Source organism: Phasianus colchicus, chromosome 4 (genome assembly GCF_987193195.1).
Source record: "Phasianus colchicus chromosome 4, bPhaCol1.hap1.1, whole genome shotgun sequence".
Taxonomy (NCBI): domain Eukaryota; kingdom Metazoa; phylum Chordata; class Aves; order Galliformes; family Phasianidae; genus Phasianus; species Phasianus colchicus.
Window position 1 is genome coordinate 40,982,642 of NC_143439.1, and position 16,468 is coordinate 40,999,109.

Consider the following 16,468-nt stretch of genomic DNA (forward strand, 5'->3'; position numbering starts at 1 on the left):
TTCAATGAAGTGCATCATCTTAATTTCATACTACCTTTGTGGTGATATTGTAATGTGAATTATACGAAAGGTATTGTTAAGGTTTGGGAAGCTTAATCCTCCCTTCTTCATGTGCATATTTTTTTTAAGGAATAGATCTGCCATGTTGTTGCAATCTCATAAAATATTACTGACACGTTGCTTATTTCAGAGAAGTTTTCCTTGGGTATTTCTATTGACATAGGGATGAGACATTGAAGACTGAGACAAGGGAGAATGTTCAGTTTCACAATAGTGTCTTTTCCCCATAACAATGATAATAATAATAATTTGTCCCATCTGCCTAAATCTAATTTAACAGTGTTTATGAGTGGTTGAAGACTCATTTTAATTAAGTCTTGTAGTTGCACTGGTATGTATTTTAATCCCTGCAGGGATCATTTAAAATTTCAATTTTCAATATAGGGCATAGAAGCATAAAATCATGTATGAACTGACCTAGGCTTGAAGTAGTTAACATTGCCCCAAGATGTGGACTTAACAGCCAATTAAAGCAAACACTTCTGGAAGGCCAGGGGTTCACTGTTTACTCTGTTCATACCCTAGAAGGTGTTTTACTCTATCAGAAATCAAACATCCATGGTAAAATGTGAAGTTGCATGTTTTTATGATGCTTCCATTTTAACAAGGAAATTATTTCAGTAGAGTCCTATAATGTAAAAATACGATACATTTTTAAGCAGATCCTTTTTTTTTTTTTTTAATCTAATGAATCTCTTTACCTAAAATTTAATGTCATAATATTTCTCATAGTTCTTACAAACTTCAGCTCTAATATAGGATGTATAATGTGCAAACGTACAGGATTTAACTGCTTGAAAGTTAAGCACTTACCTTAAAAAAAAGATGTTAAGATTTTGAAAGAGAATACTGATTTTTAGTCTGCAAAGGCCAGTGTTTTGATACAGAGCACACATGTAGTGAGGGCACCCTCAAAAATGTAATGACATTTCTACCATCCACCTGCTCATTCAAGCTTATGCTGAATCTCTATCTTTGCACTTTCATCAAAGGCAGCAATTTAAAAACTGCTGACTCTGTTGATTACCTCTTACCTGTGTAAGGACATAGCTACTCGTTATACAACTGTCACATTTTTAAAAGGATGGCTATTACAGATTCAAAGAATTCAGGTTTAGGCTTCAAATTTATTCTCAGGGAAAATTCTACTGAAGCTATCTGAACAATGTTCACAGCAAAATTTCCCACATCCCAGCAAAAACGACACATTTCATACAAAACAAATTCACTGTTTAGACATCCATTTTTATCAGATATTACGATTAGGGTTTTGTAATGTATAAGTACAATGAATGTCTATGTAAAATTTAATTTTAATAATATCAGAGATCACACAGTCTATGAAGATAAGAATAGCTTACAATTTTTATGAAAGTAAAAATGACATTTTTCAGGGATTAGTCAGGTACACTGTGGTCATCTAAGATAGCCTTATCAATGCAAAAATAGAATAGAATCATAGAACCACCAAGGTAGGACAAGGACTCCAAGATCATCTAGTCCAATCATCCACCTACCATTGATATTTTCCTACTAAACCATGTCCTTTACTGCAACATATAAACATTTCTTGAACACTTGCAGCGACAGCAACTCAACCATCTCCCTGGGCAGCCTGTTCCAGCACCTGACCTTTCACAGAAGTTTTTTCTAATATCCAATCTGAAAACCTAAATAAAACGTCTAGTCCAAACAAGCCATCTACATGGGCTTGGCAGACAGTAAGTACACCTGTGCTACCACAATGGATGTCCCATCTCAACTAAAATAAATGTACATCTGGAATAGATTGTTCCCTTAGGTACCTCTAAAACTCTGGCAACTAAAAAAAACCTATAAAATCACATCAAATTCAATCAGATAGCAAAACTTAAGTTTAAGATATAAGTTTCACTATCCTCAGAATCCACAGAATCACAGAAACACCAAAGTTGGAAAAGACCTACAAGATTATCCAGTCTAGCCATCCATGTATCATCAATAGTTCTCACTAAACCATGTCCCTCAGTACAAAATCCAACTATTCCTTGAACACCTCCAGGGTTGGTGACTCCACCACCTCCCTGGGCAGCCCATTTCAGTGCTTGACCACTCTTTTAGAAAAGTAGTATTTCCTAACGTCCAGTCTAAATCTCTCCTGGCGCAGCTTGAAGCCATTCCCTCTGGTCCTATCACTAGTTACAAGAGAGAAAAAGCCGACCCCCACCTCACTACCTCCATTCAGGTAGTTATAGAGAGCAATAAGGTCTCCCCTGAGCCCCTCTTCTCCAGACTGAAACCAAAGAGGGTTTACAGATTCTTACAGAATGTAGTCTAAGTTTTGCTAAAGCATTGCCTGAAATGAACGAGTATCCAGGATCATTGTTAATTTCTACGGTAAGATGTAACATAAGTAACCAAAACCAGCAAGCTCCAGAATTTTCTCCAATACAGATTTCCTTATACCCACAACCTTGGGAGCTGCAGCAGCTGCTGAGGCTCTGGTTGCTGACTCTGACATTACACTTCCATTAATAGAAGAGTCATCCTGTCAGGGAAACAGTAATACATTACTCTCTTGGAAATCAATAGGAGCTTAGGTATTGACCTAGAAAGAGTCAGATACCTCCTTACCATTGCTACTGATATTCCCCTAGAACCTTTTATATGTCTGATAACCTGTGCAAGTTTTCATACTCTAAGATCAGATGGACCACAAAAGTTGACATTATCAATACAGTTTTAAAGAGCACTTGAGTATAACTTTAGTGATAAATTCTTTCAAGATCTCTTCATTTATTTTACTGGCCTCTCTTTAATATATAGGAAATACTATCACAGAACAAATATTTAATGAGTGTGCAAGTATAAAAATGGTTCAAAAATTAAGTGTTTGCTCTTAATCTCTAGTTCTACTGGAGAAAGAAATTAGTTTTTTTATTTTATTCTTCCTTTTCTTAAGGCACTAGCAGTAGCCTGAGAATTAAATTGTGAAATTCTACTTCAGCATTAGGTACATTGGTTCAGAAAAGCTAAAACAAATACAAATTTCACAAAGAAAAATGATGAAAGGAGGACAAAGTAACACGAGTTCTGTAATCAAACAGTTTTGTACTAGATTCTTAAACAATCCAGTACACATGGGTAAGAATAGTATTATTATGGACTGAAGACTGGATAAAGCCCATAAATGCATTCAAAAATATTTGAAATTGTTAACATGTATTGATAGTTTTTAGGATCATCAAAATTTCATACAGCAATTTTTGTTAATGCTTACTTTCAGTACAGTGAGGTTGAAAGACTATACAGAATACCCAGTGGTTCATTGTAGTAGCCTTAATAATACAATATATGGGAAAATGTAAGACTGCAGTAATTACTAAATAGTATTAATGTATCTGGTAATTCTTTAAGTAGCACACATTTCCATTTAGAATGCAGAACTATATATAAGCAAAGATTAAAACAGCTTAAGAGAAAAAATTAAATGTTCAGTACTTGATTATAAAGGCAGTATATTTACTACCACCCCACCAAAAACAAGTTGATAATTTTCCAAATGAACATTTAAATTTTTGATTAGATATGTTGTATAAATACTAGCCACTGAACAACATTTTTCCTTTTTTTAACTGAAGAATGAGAATTGCTGCTAAGATAGGGTACTGCATCCAGTTCTGAAGCACCCAACACAAGGAGGACGTGGAGCTGTTGGAGCAGGTCCGGAGGGAGTTCCAGGGAGACTTTCAGTACCTGAAGGGGGCCTACAGATGATATAGAGAGGGACTTATAATAAGGGCATGTAGCAAGAGGATGAGGGGAAATGGTTTTAAAATGGAAGAGGGTAGATTTAGACTAGATATTAGGAAGAAATTCTTTACTGTGAGGGTGGTAAGAATACTGGAACAGGTTGCCCAGAGAGGTTCTGTATTCTCCCTCCCAAAGGTGCCCAAGGCCAGGCTGGATGGGACTTCGAGCAACCTGGTCTAGTGGGAGATGTCTCTGCCTGTAGCAGGGGGGTTGGAACTAGATGATCTTCAGGGTCCCTTCCAACCCAATCCATGATTCTATGAAAACCTCCACTGTTTTCTTCAATACAGGAAAAGACATAGTTAAGAGACCAGTTTAACCATGAGAAACAACAAACAAGAATTGGAGTATAAAAATTCTATGGTTAATTTTGTCCCATTTATAAGTTACAGTATAAATTCTCAAGTATTATAATGGATGGTGAGAAACATGGTAATTGAGTAATACCAAAGAATGTACATTTTGTAAACATTACACTGATATTGTTTCTCTTCTCTATTGTTATCTTCTGGGTTAGAAATCAAATGGATTTGGTATCAAGGTTTCTTTATCACATTACCAACAGTATTTGTACTGCGCCCCATTCCAACCTATTGAAACACCTTAAATTTGAAAGCAGTCTTCCCACTTCTTTTGCAACAACTAGTCTGTAAAAGTCTAACTATGTTAGTCCCAGCTGCAAAAACTATGTGCAGCTCTCTGAGCCTCAGGCAAAAACAGGTTAGTACTGCAGAAATAGAAGTCAACAAAACTTTCCAAGCACACCTTTTCAAGTGCAATAACACATGGTCTAGAAGATTAAATTAAATTTATAAACCCAATCTACAGCAGGACAAATTTTGTCTATTTTACTTCAGAAATACTAAGATAAAGAACTACAAGAGATTCAGAAGGGCAGCAAGGTGACTGAAGGCACATAGCAATGGTAGCTAAGTGGGCTAGAACTCTTCTATATAAAGAAAAAAGTAATGTAAGATATAGTGATTTAACAGAGGTCTATAAAATCATGAGAGGCTTGCAGAGAATAGGTAGGGAGCAGCAAGAATTCCTTTTTCTAGTAAATGAATTTTTCTAATAAAGGACCTAAGTAGTAACAAACAAAGATAAAAAACATCAAAGGTACTCAAATTGAAATTGTTCACAGAGCATTTTTAACTATGGGGTCCAATGACATTTATCCCAGGGTACTGAACAAACTGGCTGATGTAGTTGCCAAGCTCTACATCATATTGAAAAAGTCGTGGCTGTCAGGCAAATGGTGCCCCCCATGGGTCAATCTTAGGAGCAGTGCCCTTCAACGTCTTATAAAGTGTCTTACAATCAAGCATACCTTGCTTTTAATAACTACTGGAGAAGGGATTCTTGGTAATTATTATATTGCTACAGTCCTTATTTAAACTATTTTGAAGCAAAAAATTCAATCAACTATATAATTTCCATTGAAGAAATCACAGCCTTTCACTGCAACAATCTGATTTTCCAACAGTACATGACTAAAATATCACCAGCTTATGGTGTATATTTGCTTTGGAAAATGTTATACTGTAAATCCATATAAGTATAATGATGAACTGGAAAAGTTATATTGAATTAATTTAAATGTAGAGATTATTCACTGAATGCCATTAAAACTTGCTGGTCAGCTATTTGTTTGTTTTTAAGCCTACAGTGTACAACTCCTCCATAATCATTATCTTCAGTGAAAACTGGACCTCACAGGCTGCTTTTTGCAGGTGACAAGAAGTACAAAATATAGTATCATAGGAGCCTTGCTGTAATGTGAAGATGCATTTTCCTCTATTTTTAATATGGGAAAATACCAAAAAGAGTAGAAAATAAAACTTTTGAGAATACGCTTCCTGATACCTCTAGATAAAAACTTCATAGTGTAATTCTGCAGGAATAAAGGCTTTAACTGAAAACTAAGTGCTGCAGGAAGAAATATATGTTTCAGTTTCCTGTCTCCTTCCAAATCAGCCTGAAGCAGAGCGATAGCACAGTACTGAAAGATGCACCACATAGCTTATGGGTCCAACAAGATGAACAGTAATGTACTACAATCAGATTTACTCTGCCATATCTAAAGTGAAATGAAAAGCAAAATCAGATATCCCACAGCATGCATTAATGTTGCAGTGGTAGTTTCAGATACGCTTCTTGTACTGTTAGACTAGAAAAAGATTGTCTCTTGAGCAAGAGTTCAGATTTTCACCCTGTTATCTTAAATAAAGTTCATGTTTATCTGTCAGCAATATATTTCCTCAAAATGATCCTTGTAGTTAGGATAAAAAACATCAATTAGCTGTTATCCTAAGCCACTGCCTAATGTATTTCTTAAAGGCAAATAGATTCATTCTATCCAGAAGAAACAACAATACTTCAATGCTGCATGAAGTGATATAAACAAAATCTCACTATTCTCAAAGTTTATTTAAAGAGTTAAAATCTTCAGCATGAAAGAACAAGTTCTAATTTATGTAAGATTGTAAGATCCTATTTGGTAGTCTTCTTCTTTTTTTTTTTTAATACAATCTGAAAGTCCATTGTAATATGCCAAAATTTAAAGGTTCTTTCCTATTAAAAAAAAAAAAAGTGAACGCTATGCTTTTGTTCATATCCCCATTGCCTTATTCATTCTGCAATACAAAGGTGAAAACACAAAGGCTCACATAAGTAACAGGAGAAAGTACTTAAATAACTAGTTACCAAGGAAACAAATGACAACATATTAAAAGTCTCTAAGTACTCTCATTAAATAAGAGTCTTCTTTCAAAAAGCTCTAGAGCATTTAAAGTACTATTCAAACACAAATAATTTCACAAATCAAATATATTGCTATATATATCAATACTGAAGTGACACTTGAGAGACTTGCACTTTAAAAAATATTGGCATATTCTCCAAGCTTACAGTTCCAATTCTGACAAGACACTTTCCATCAGACTCCTTGTTATAAATGCACAGTCAGGTCTCTCATGTCTTATGTATGCAAACATGCTCATCTTTTCTCTCTTTATTGATAGACTCCTATTTTTTTTCCACTATGAACTGTCCCCAGAACATTCTTCCCTCCTTCCCAGGCCACTTCCATTTCTGACACAAAATCAGAGGTATGAAAAGAGAAAGCTGAGTTCACCCTGTGTTTCAAAGTTTGACTCAATGGTATCTGTGTACTTTCTTACTTTCAGATAAAAGGATACACTCAGCAGCATAGGCTACTGATCTGAGCCAGCATGGCCATTTTTACATTCCCTCCCGACTGAAATGTTGTCTGTCCTTCATTGGCACAACTGACTTGCTTCCATTTAACCCGTATTTTAATAATCACTTAACATGCAAGATGTAGAGATCCTTCCATCATGAAAATTCTCAGTCTCTCTAGAGGGGTTGGTGTTCTTTTCTCTTTGGGTAGTTTTATTATTATTATTATTTTATTGTTGTTTTTAATGCTTATAGATACCATACATACATCAGTATTCCTTTGCATCTTTGCTGTGCTCCTTCACAGCAATCATAAAGATCTTCCTTCCCCTCTCTGCATGGCATGGCATTCCATCATCCCTTACTTTTCTTTATCTCTACCTTTTTCCTATGTGTGCTGATTAGTTTAAATGTGTTTAATCAAAACTCTGGGCAAAAATCAACCTATATCTCTGTATTTCCCACAACAGTTCTTTTACAGGCTCCAACATCAGATGGTCTCTTGGAAAAGTATTATGTGTAACAGGCCAGTCAGTCTCATCTCTGACCCTAGAAAGGTGATGGAACAACTTATTCTGGATTCAAGCAACTTATAGAAAAGAAGGTTATCAGGAGTACTCAATGTGGATTCACAAAAAGGAAATAATTCTTGATCAGTCATCTTTTATGATGTCACAATTGGCTGGATAGATGAGGGAAGAGAAGTGGATGTTGTATACATTGACTTCAGCAAGGCTTCTGACACTGTCTCCCACAACATCCTCAAAGGCAAGCTTAGTAAGTGTTGGGTAAACGAGCGGACAGTAAGGATGGTTGAGAAATGGCTGACTGGCAAAGCTCAGAGAGTTGTGATCAGAAATGCAGAATCTAGTTTGAGTCCTGCAGCTAGCAGAATTCCAAGCAGGGTGACAGAGCACTGGAAGAAGCTGCCCAGTGAGGTTGTGGAGTCTCATTTTCTGGAGATATTCAAAAACCACTCGGATGCTTTTCTGTGTAACCTACTCAAGAGAATTTGTTTTAGCAGGGGGGTAGAACTAGATGATCTCCAGAAGTTCCTTGCTACTCCTACAGTTTGGTGATTCTGTGTAATAGCATTAATCTTCTCCAAGGTAAATAACAGTAACCACTAGCAGCAGCAGCTTCCAAATATTTGTTTCATCAGACAGTTATAAATCTGCACTCTTCTTAGAAACTTTCTTGTTTAAAAAAAAAAACAAAAAAATATTGTTTCCTTCAAATTACATTCAAGATACACTCTTTCTCTGTCCAAATTATTGAAAGTATATTCAATATATCAGTACATGCTGCTTTTTCCCTGAAGTCCTATTGCTTGATTGTTTGTTTTCCCTATTAGTTCTCTAGCTTTCCTAGAATTTCAATGAGCCAACCTTAATTCTAAGCAAAATAACAGTTACGCTTGCATTTTCTCCACACGTCAATAAGGAAACGGAACTCCTCATCCATCATTTGAGTTTATCTATAACTCCAAATTTTACTGGAAATTGTTTACATTTAATCAAATTTCATGTACACAGAAAACTATTGCTCTTCAGAAGTATTTTTATGAGCTGGTATCAACATTTATCTCAATGGTAATAAGTAGAATAATTAATATCAGGTTTGGCTAGCAAATTCAATTCCATTCTTTAAAATCATTATATAAAATAGTAAAGGATGGAGAGCATGCAATACAATTTTGCTTTATTGCTTGGGTTTTTTGCATTTGCCATGCTTAATTCATGCCTAAATACAACTTCAGAAAATTAAACATGGGCACTTAAGAAAATACAGTTTTTTCAGAAGTGCTACATAAACATTAAGGAAACGGTATTAATAGTTGCATTTCTTAGAACATAATAAAAGTCTTGTGCACACTATCAAATCAAACGGAACCACTATGGAGCTTCAATTAAAGCAAAATATGAAAGAATATCCCCCTACCTGCATAAGTCTATGAAAAATTAGTCAATGCTATTCTTCTCCTAAAGTGGGGAAATCTCACATTGGGTTCTTTCACTAAAATAAAAGGAAGGCACTCTTTGTTCTCAAAATACAAACAGATGCAGAGTGATTGTATTGCTGCTGCTTGTTAGCTCTGAAATGTTACGAATGCTTCTATAAAAATTTAAGAACCCTCTGATTTGAACAAAGAATATTAATGCTATGTGAAGCACATAATTAAGCTACATGTATGCTTTCCTCAGGTCAACAAAAACGTGTCCCAAATTTCCAGTGACTAACTAAGCATCTTCTCCACTCACCTTTTTCTTTTTTTCTTTATTTTTGATAGGAATATTTTATTTGCTTAATTTGTCACACAGTACTGTCCACTTGTGAAAAAGTCACAGTTAAAGTTGCTGATAAATCTGTAAAAAAATATATACTTTTTGCATAGTACATAACATATTTTTCTGCCTCCAATCATTTACAAGTAAAATCTGAAGACTGCAAGGGGAAAGAATAGAAATTATTAATCAGAATTACACGGGAATTTAAATTCTGTGTCATTCTTGGTATTCTTTTATATTTAATCATGAGCAATGTGATATCTACAATATTCAGAACTAATGAAAGACACAGATGTAGACTGAACTCTATATACATATGACAGGCTCCATTTGATTTCTTCAGACATAGAACTCAGAAGTGCCTTGTGTGAGATTTTCTCTCTAATACTTTGTCTCCTAGCAGTGTTATCTCAAAGAATTAAGACCAATGAATCTTTTATGGTATATTAAACTCTAGCAGAGTTTTGAATATGAGTTTCTGTGCAGTTAAAACTAAGTAATGACTAGCAATTTGACAACAATACAAATAATTTCGTACTGCTATTATATTGTAGGGATACTTAATTCTGCTTTACAATTACTACAGTTATTGCTGTTTTAACTGTATGTACTATCTGTAACAAATAATGAACAAAGAATACATGTTGACTACTTTGTTTTTCAGCACTACACACCATTACATCTCCTTCAGGACAGTGATTCTAACCAATCAATGCAAAGGAATCAATCAGAAGAACTTGATGAACTCCCACAGACTTGTAATTGAGATGAATGTAGTAGGACTAATTACTGGTTAGTATAGATGGAAGAAACAAATTATTTCATTTGAATTGCCATGAGTAGTTCTGAAGGCTATGTTTAATGAAGCATAAGAATTTTACAAATTAGGCTAAAAGAGTAGTCAAATAATCTGTGTGTATTAACGTTTTTGATATGACATGAGAAGGAGCACTTAGAAAAGTAGGATGAGAACAAATGTGTAGCTATCCCCAGAAAATTTTAGAACAGAAATAAGGCATTAGGCATACAGTTAGCATAAAACAAGATAGCTTCACTGAAGCCAACAACAATTCACTATTAATTTGAGTGCAAAAGCTTCTCATTAAATTCCCTGTTTACATCAAGTAATCTTTAAGTAAAAATATTTTTCTCATTGCAGAAAGCCTCTGAAGCAGCTGAAAAAACAACATTGTGAATTAGAAAAGTCCTGGAACACACAAAAACCTTGTCCTGCCAGGAATCCAGTGAGATGAAAGACATGGAATGGATCACCCCATTCAACACTGAAATGAATAGTCATTCAGTCTGCAACTCTTTCCTTAGAAGTTTATTAAGGCACCATGTAAACAAATGATATTTTATCTTTTAGTAATCTATGCAAAACACTGTCTCTCAGACAGTTTTGCAAGTTTCCCCTTGCAAGTGCTCTCACTTAATGAGCTCTTATCCTGAACGTTATAACTTTCAGTCTTAAACAGCTCTTCCTGCCAGTTGCACAATATCTGAGCAAGAAACTAATATTAACACACAGGACAATGCCTTGGAGAAACAGTGTGCATGTAGGAAAGAAGAGTAGAAAAGGTAAGCTTGACTTTCAAGTTCAAGTGTGCAGGTTAGCAAATACAAAAACAGACTTTGTCACTGAGAGTAAAGTCCCAGATCATCTGCTGGTTCAACGTACAAGCAAAAGAGGCATTATGCCTGAATTATAAGGACTAATTCAGCAGGGTTGACAAGTAACTCACTGGCCCTTTCTCCTATAAGGATAAATAAACTTCTCAGATATTTTCTAGGTTATGTTTACACTGAGATAAGCTAAACTACCATAAACATTTAATTTTCGTATTCAGTATTTGGGTGACAAGTACACTAGATTAATCTCCGCCAACTGGATTTATACACTGAAGTTTAACTGTCTTTCCCAAAGGTTTATCTTATTTTTTCTTCCTCTTAACTGGCTTTTTGAGAACATATACACATTGTACGACCTGAGAGCTCCTTTGTTTGTACATTTCTTTTGCGCATCAGCAAAGTTCTCAGGTCTTGCAAGCTGACTATAATCTTGGAAGGTAAAAAAGTTTTTTTTATAAAGTCTAGCATTTCACCAAGGCTGTACAACCACACACCGCAGTATTCTTAGTTAATGCAAGTAGGAGTTAAAACAATAAGTAGATGCTATGAATGCCATTTATCCTCTTCCCTACTAATACACTATAAACCATTTATTTGGAAAAAAACATCATTCCCACAGATGTAAACTATGATTGTAAAAGAAAAAGGTTTTAAATATAGCGACTACTGCCATTATATTTGAAAAGGAACCAGAAATACGACTCCAAGAAGTTTGATGCTACATTTAGAAATAGTAATCATGATACTGAATTTTATGTACTATGTTGCTTTCCATGACATACTGTATAAATGACTTTTGTATTGTCTGCAGTTTTGTATCCAATCATATTTTTGTGAACACAGGATGAGAAACTACATGCAACATAGGATTAAGGCAGGATTGCAACTCAACTGAGATGAGCTCATCCCAAAATTTCTGTCACTTATATTATCTCACATGAAAAGAAGACTGTTACTCAACAGAAAGACAGGACCACCTGTTACTGATTCATTGTTAGGTTTACAAATATCTCACTGAAATTTCCGAAAACAAGCTTCCTCTTTTACTCTCAAATGAACTGTAAACACTATATATCATCTTGCTCTGTTTTCATAATGTAAGCCTAATTTTTGTATGTGAAAGTATGTTATACTTTATCAACCAGCAATGCTAGAGAGAAGAATATTTCTATTTTTCTCACAATGAACACTCATCAATTCTGAGGACACATGTTTATAAACATATTATACACGGTAATAATTTTATTTATCTTGTAAACATTATTTTATATGACAGTATTGTGCATACTCATGGAGCTTAACACACTGGATTGAATATGTTATCCAACATGTCCAAGTTTTACCACTTCAGCAAAATTAGACAAAAATTGTCTAATAATGGCTGTACTGACTAACCTGCTATTTTCCAGGGCCAAGAGTGGTCTTTTTTGGTTTCTTAACATGCTCCACTTCAGAGTCACATGCAGAAATGTGGAAAGCATACTTCACCACAAGTTTGTATGCACCAGAACCTACAAAATCAGAGAGGAGGAGAAATTAAAATATCTAAGTAATAATATTAAAAGAAAAAAAAAAAAAAAAAAGGACCGAAATTACTATCCTTCAGAGAAAAAAATGAGTTAGCTGGTTACTTGACAATTAAAAAGTATATGCAGTAGGATCAAAAGCAGATCATGTATTTCAATCTTCCATAAGAGGCTACTGACAATTGTACAGACATATTTCACCATACTGACAAAGTGGTTTGGCTTTGTGAAATGAAAAGTGACAACCCAGTCTCCATTCTACAGGAACTTTGGCATTTCTAGCAACAAATCACCTACCATAGAAGAGACAAATTTGATAATATTAAAACAGAAAGAATCAGGTGATACATACACAGGACATCAGGTAAAATGAGTTGGAGGATACACTGGCCTGTTATAACTCCATCTCATCATTCCTACATCAGGGAAGTCCTTAGGACTTGTTTAGGAAAATTTGCACCATTTTATCCCCATTTAAATTTCTCCCTGCTTGACCAAACTGGTTTATTAGCTTATACAAGACCTTATTAAGTGTGTTAAAACTAACAAATGAAAATAAGCACTGCATTCCTATGTGCCTACAAGGACTTTGTAAAGCACTGTTGCTGAACATTTCCTTACTTAGTTTTTGTAATTTTGTTGCTATGTTTTTCAGAAAGTGTTGAATACCTCAGAAAATTTACCTATGATTACAGTATCAATAGGGAAAATTTATGATCCTGCACATAGATGCATGTACCAGTTCAAACACTATACTGCTTAACAGAAATACCAGATACTTTACACTACATTTTCCAATGACTACTTCTGCCTTTACTGTGGAATGGGTGGATTGCCTTACAGTGATACAGTCAATAAAGGACAGGAGCTTCACAATTAATTTAATTTTAACCATAAAACCAGGAGATTGCAACATTTAGGAACACTAGATGGAAAGTCATTCTTTCCTAATTTCCACTTCACAGAATCAATCTGGACTTTCCCTATGGATCTGTTTTCCCTTTTACTCTCTGATCTTTACCCAAGCCCAGATATTTCACATTTGTGTTTTCAGTGGTCTTTTCCTTGTATATTTGTACAGCAACTGACACAGCAGAGCATTATCAGGCCTCCCAGGCACTGCTGTGATAAAAAATAATAATAATAAGCAAGTATTTTTCCTAGACAACAGCCAAGAAATGACTGCATGCAGGGCTCAATCAAACAACGAGGTCTTTTGGAACAAGATTAGAATCTCATTTATCTAGGAACTGTATCTAGACCAAGGTTAGCCTGAGTAGAAAGATAAATACACTTCATCTGGTGATCAAGATCTACCTTATATCACAGTACACATTTTGTAGTGAATCACTCGCAAAAAATAATTCAGCTTTATTTTGATATTAACAGGTTTTCTGCTCTTAGCACTTGTCATGAGTTTGCTAAAAATTTGTTCTCAAAGCAATATACAATTTCCAATACTTTAGAAAATTATAATGAATTTTTGGATGTAACTTATTTTAAATACATATTTATTTACATTTTTTAAATCATTTTCTCTGTATTAGTTGATAAAAAGACAATTTGACAAGCTGCTTGATGTTCTCTCTCTCTCTTCTACATTATAACTGCTTTAAAATATTAAGCATTAAAATGTCTCTGTACTCTACAGATTTTATCTAAGAATACATTCTCTATGATGTTTGCTGGTACTTACATGATACAGGTCAAAGATCTGTATTGCCTTTCAAGCATAACTTCCACATTGAATTATGTAGAGTATCTTCCATTTATTTACTAAAATGCCACACTTTAATCACAGGTCAATGAAGAATAGAAACTTCTTGTAGGAAATCAAATACCTTGGAAAAAGCATGTCTGCATCCTGATTGACGTATAATGGGAAAATCAGAAGCAGGTGATTCTTATAATTTTATATTTTCCAGTTGTATGGTAATGCACTCTGTATGAAATGTCACGCAGTGCTACAGGGCATAAACAGTAGAGAACAAGAGGAATGGGTAATTTAAAATGAAAATCTGTGTGTGCTTTTGGCTTCTCAGTATGAGTGTTAGAAGAGGTCTGGAGGACTGCTCTTGCAAACAAAAGATTTTAAATCTTAACTAGATCAGAGGCATGGATTTGTCTTTGCAATGAATTTGTGATTCACATACTACTTTCTTGTTCCATTACTTTATTGTTAACAACTCGTACAACATTTTATAAAAGCTATGAGATGCTAACTTTCTGATATATTCTGATCTACCTTCCCATGAACTCTGATACAACAAGAAGAAATAGGAAAAATAATGTATAATGGAAATAATAATTATATCTAGGAAACATGAGGCTTACTTATTCTTCTAATAATTCTGTCAGAGAGGTAGTGGATAAAAACAGAATAATACAAAATAATTTGTATTTTAATAAAACATTAAAAAGTGCACAAAAGAATATATTACATGGGAACTTATAAAGAAGTGACCATATTAGACTTCACTGGACTGATATGACCTGCTCTTTGTTTATAAGAAAATTGCATTAATTGTTCAATACCTATTATCAATTATTGTTAAAGGAAACAAATATTGAAGATAACAAGTAAGATGATTATAAATGTAAAACAACTCCAAAATTGACATGGAAAAAAACCAATTCAACGAAGACAAAGAAAGATCTCTTTCACTTAAATCCATTTCTCTATCAAAAAAATATCACATACATAATTTGCAATATGTTCACTCAAGTAGGCATCAGGAATTTGATCAGACTAGCAGATTCTCTCCTCATTGTTTGCCTAAGATCCTACATACATGTGGTTTATATCTTTTCCAATGTCTAAGTCAGGAAAAATGTTTTTGCTGCACTAGGTTTGTGACAAAGTCTTTCATTAATGATTATAAAATAAGCAGTGTTGTCTTCTGTTCCAGCTACCTCTCTCCTGTTTCCTATCAGTGGAGGAGCAGTTTAAAAAGCAACATATCATCTGAGATGAGAGCTGAAACAGGATCAAAATAGTCAAGAGGGACTCTTCCCTTCTGCATCAGTCAGGTCCTGATCTCAGGTTCTGCAAGACTGTGAGATGCTCAGGCAAAAGAAGATGGAGAAACTATTTCTTCTCCCCTTTCCTGAGAAAAGGGAAATGTAGATATGAAAACATATTTCGGGGAGTGAAGATTTCTAAACAGCAGTAGCCAGGAGATTTCATAGCCTGTTTACAGTAAACACAGAAGCAAGATCTTTGCACAAATTTGCAAGCAGTGGAAGAAAGGTTCCCAAAGCTGAAAGGCAATATCCACTAAACCATAAACCAGTAAAGCTAATTGATTTCTCAAAAGTGAACAACTCATTGGAGTGTAATTATAGTGACTCTGAGTCCAGACTGAGAATGGACAGGAGAATCAAAGGCAGAAGCTTGCAAAGTCAAGAGAATATTAAATGTCTGGTGGGAAAGAAAATGAAATTTTTCTGCTTTAATTGTTAGTGTCTGGAGCATGTAAATGCACTTGTAGCATTACTCATTTTTCTGTGGAATTCAAAACCTTTATAGCGGGATACAATCAATACATATGTATGAATAAAATTAATTTTTTAGGAATAATCTGATTAAGGACATTGGGATTTTTTATTATTAATATAAACTAATTACACATTTTGGATTCATAAATATTACTAGCTCACTAACAACAAAGGAAATTATTGCATTAGAACCAGAGAACCGTAGAATATCCTCAGTTGGAAGGGATGTACAAGAATCATTGTAACAGTAGGACAAGGGGAAATGGTTTTAAGTTGAGGAAGGGAAAATTTAGGTTGGATGTCAGGGGGAAGTTCTTTACTACAAGAGTGGTAAGGTGCTGGAACAGGCTGCCCAGAGAGGTTGTGGATGCCCCATCCCTAGAGATGTTCAAGGCCAGATTGGATGGGGACCTGGGCAGCTTGGTCTAGTATTAAATGGGGAGGTTGGTGGCCGTGCATGAGGCAGGGGGG

At 34.8% G+C, this 16,468-nt stretch overlaps 2 long non-coding RNA genes across 4 annotated transcripts in view; one reads left to right on the forward strand and one right to left on the reverse strand.

Annotated features, from left to right (window-relative positions):
* The window catches only part of LOC116239119 (uncharacterized), a 328,962-nt gene that overhangs the window by 208,344 nt on the left and 104,150 nt on the right, over window positions 1-16,468 (reverse strand). For both annotated transcript variants that reach the window (XR_016466097.1, XR_016466098.1), the window contains exon 5: window positions 12,369-12,484. This is a non-coding gene — a long non-coding RNA (uncharacterized LOC116239119). The remainder of the gene's footprint in view (window positions 1-12,368; window positions 12,485-16,468) is intronic.
* LOC149918204 (uncharacterized) lies at window positions 7,753-15,955 on the forward strand. Of its 2 annotated transcripts, XR_016466100.1 has the most exons (6): window positions 7,753-7,830; window positions 10,006-10,133; window positions 10,501-10,683; window positions 10,810-10,922; window positions 14,301-14,396; window positions 15,409-15,955. It is a non-coding gene; the product is annotated as an uncharacterized LOC149918204 (long non-coding RNA). The 2 variants fall into 2 exon arrangements; XR_016466099.1 differs by having other exon boundaries at window positions 10,501-10,922.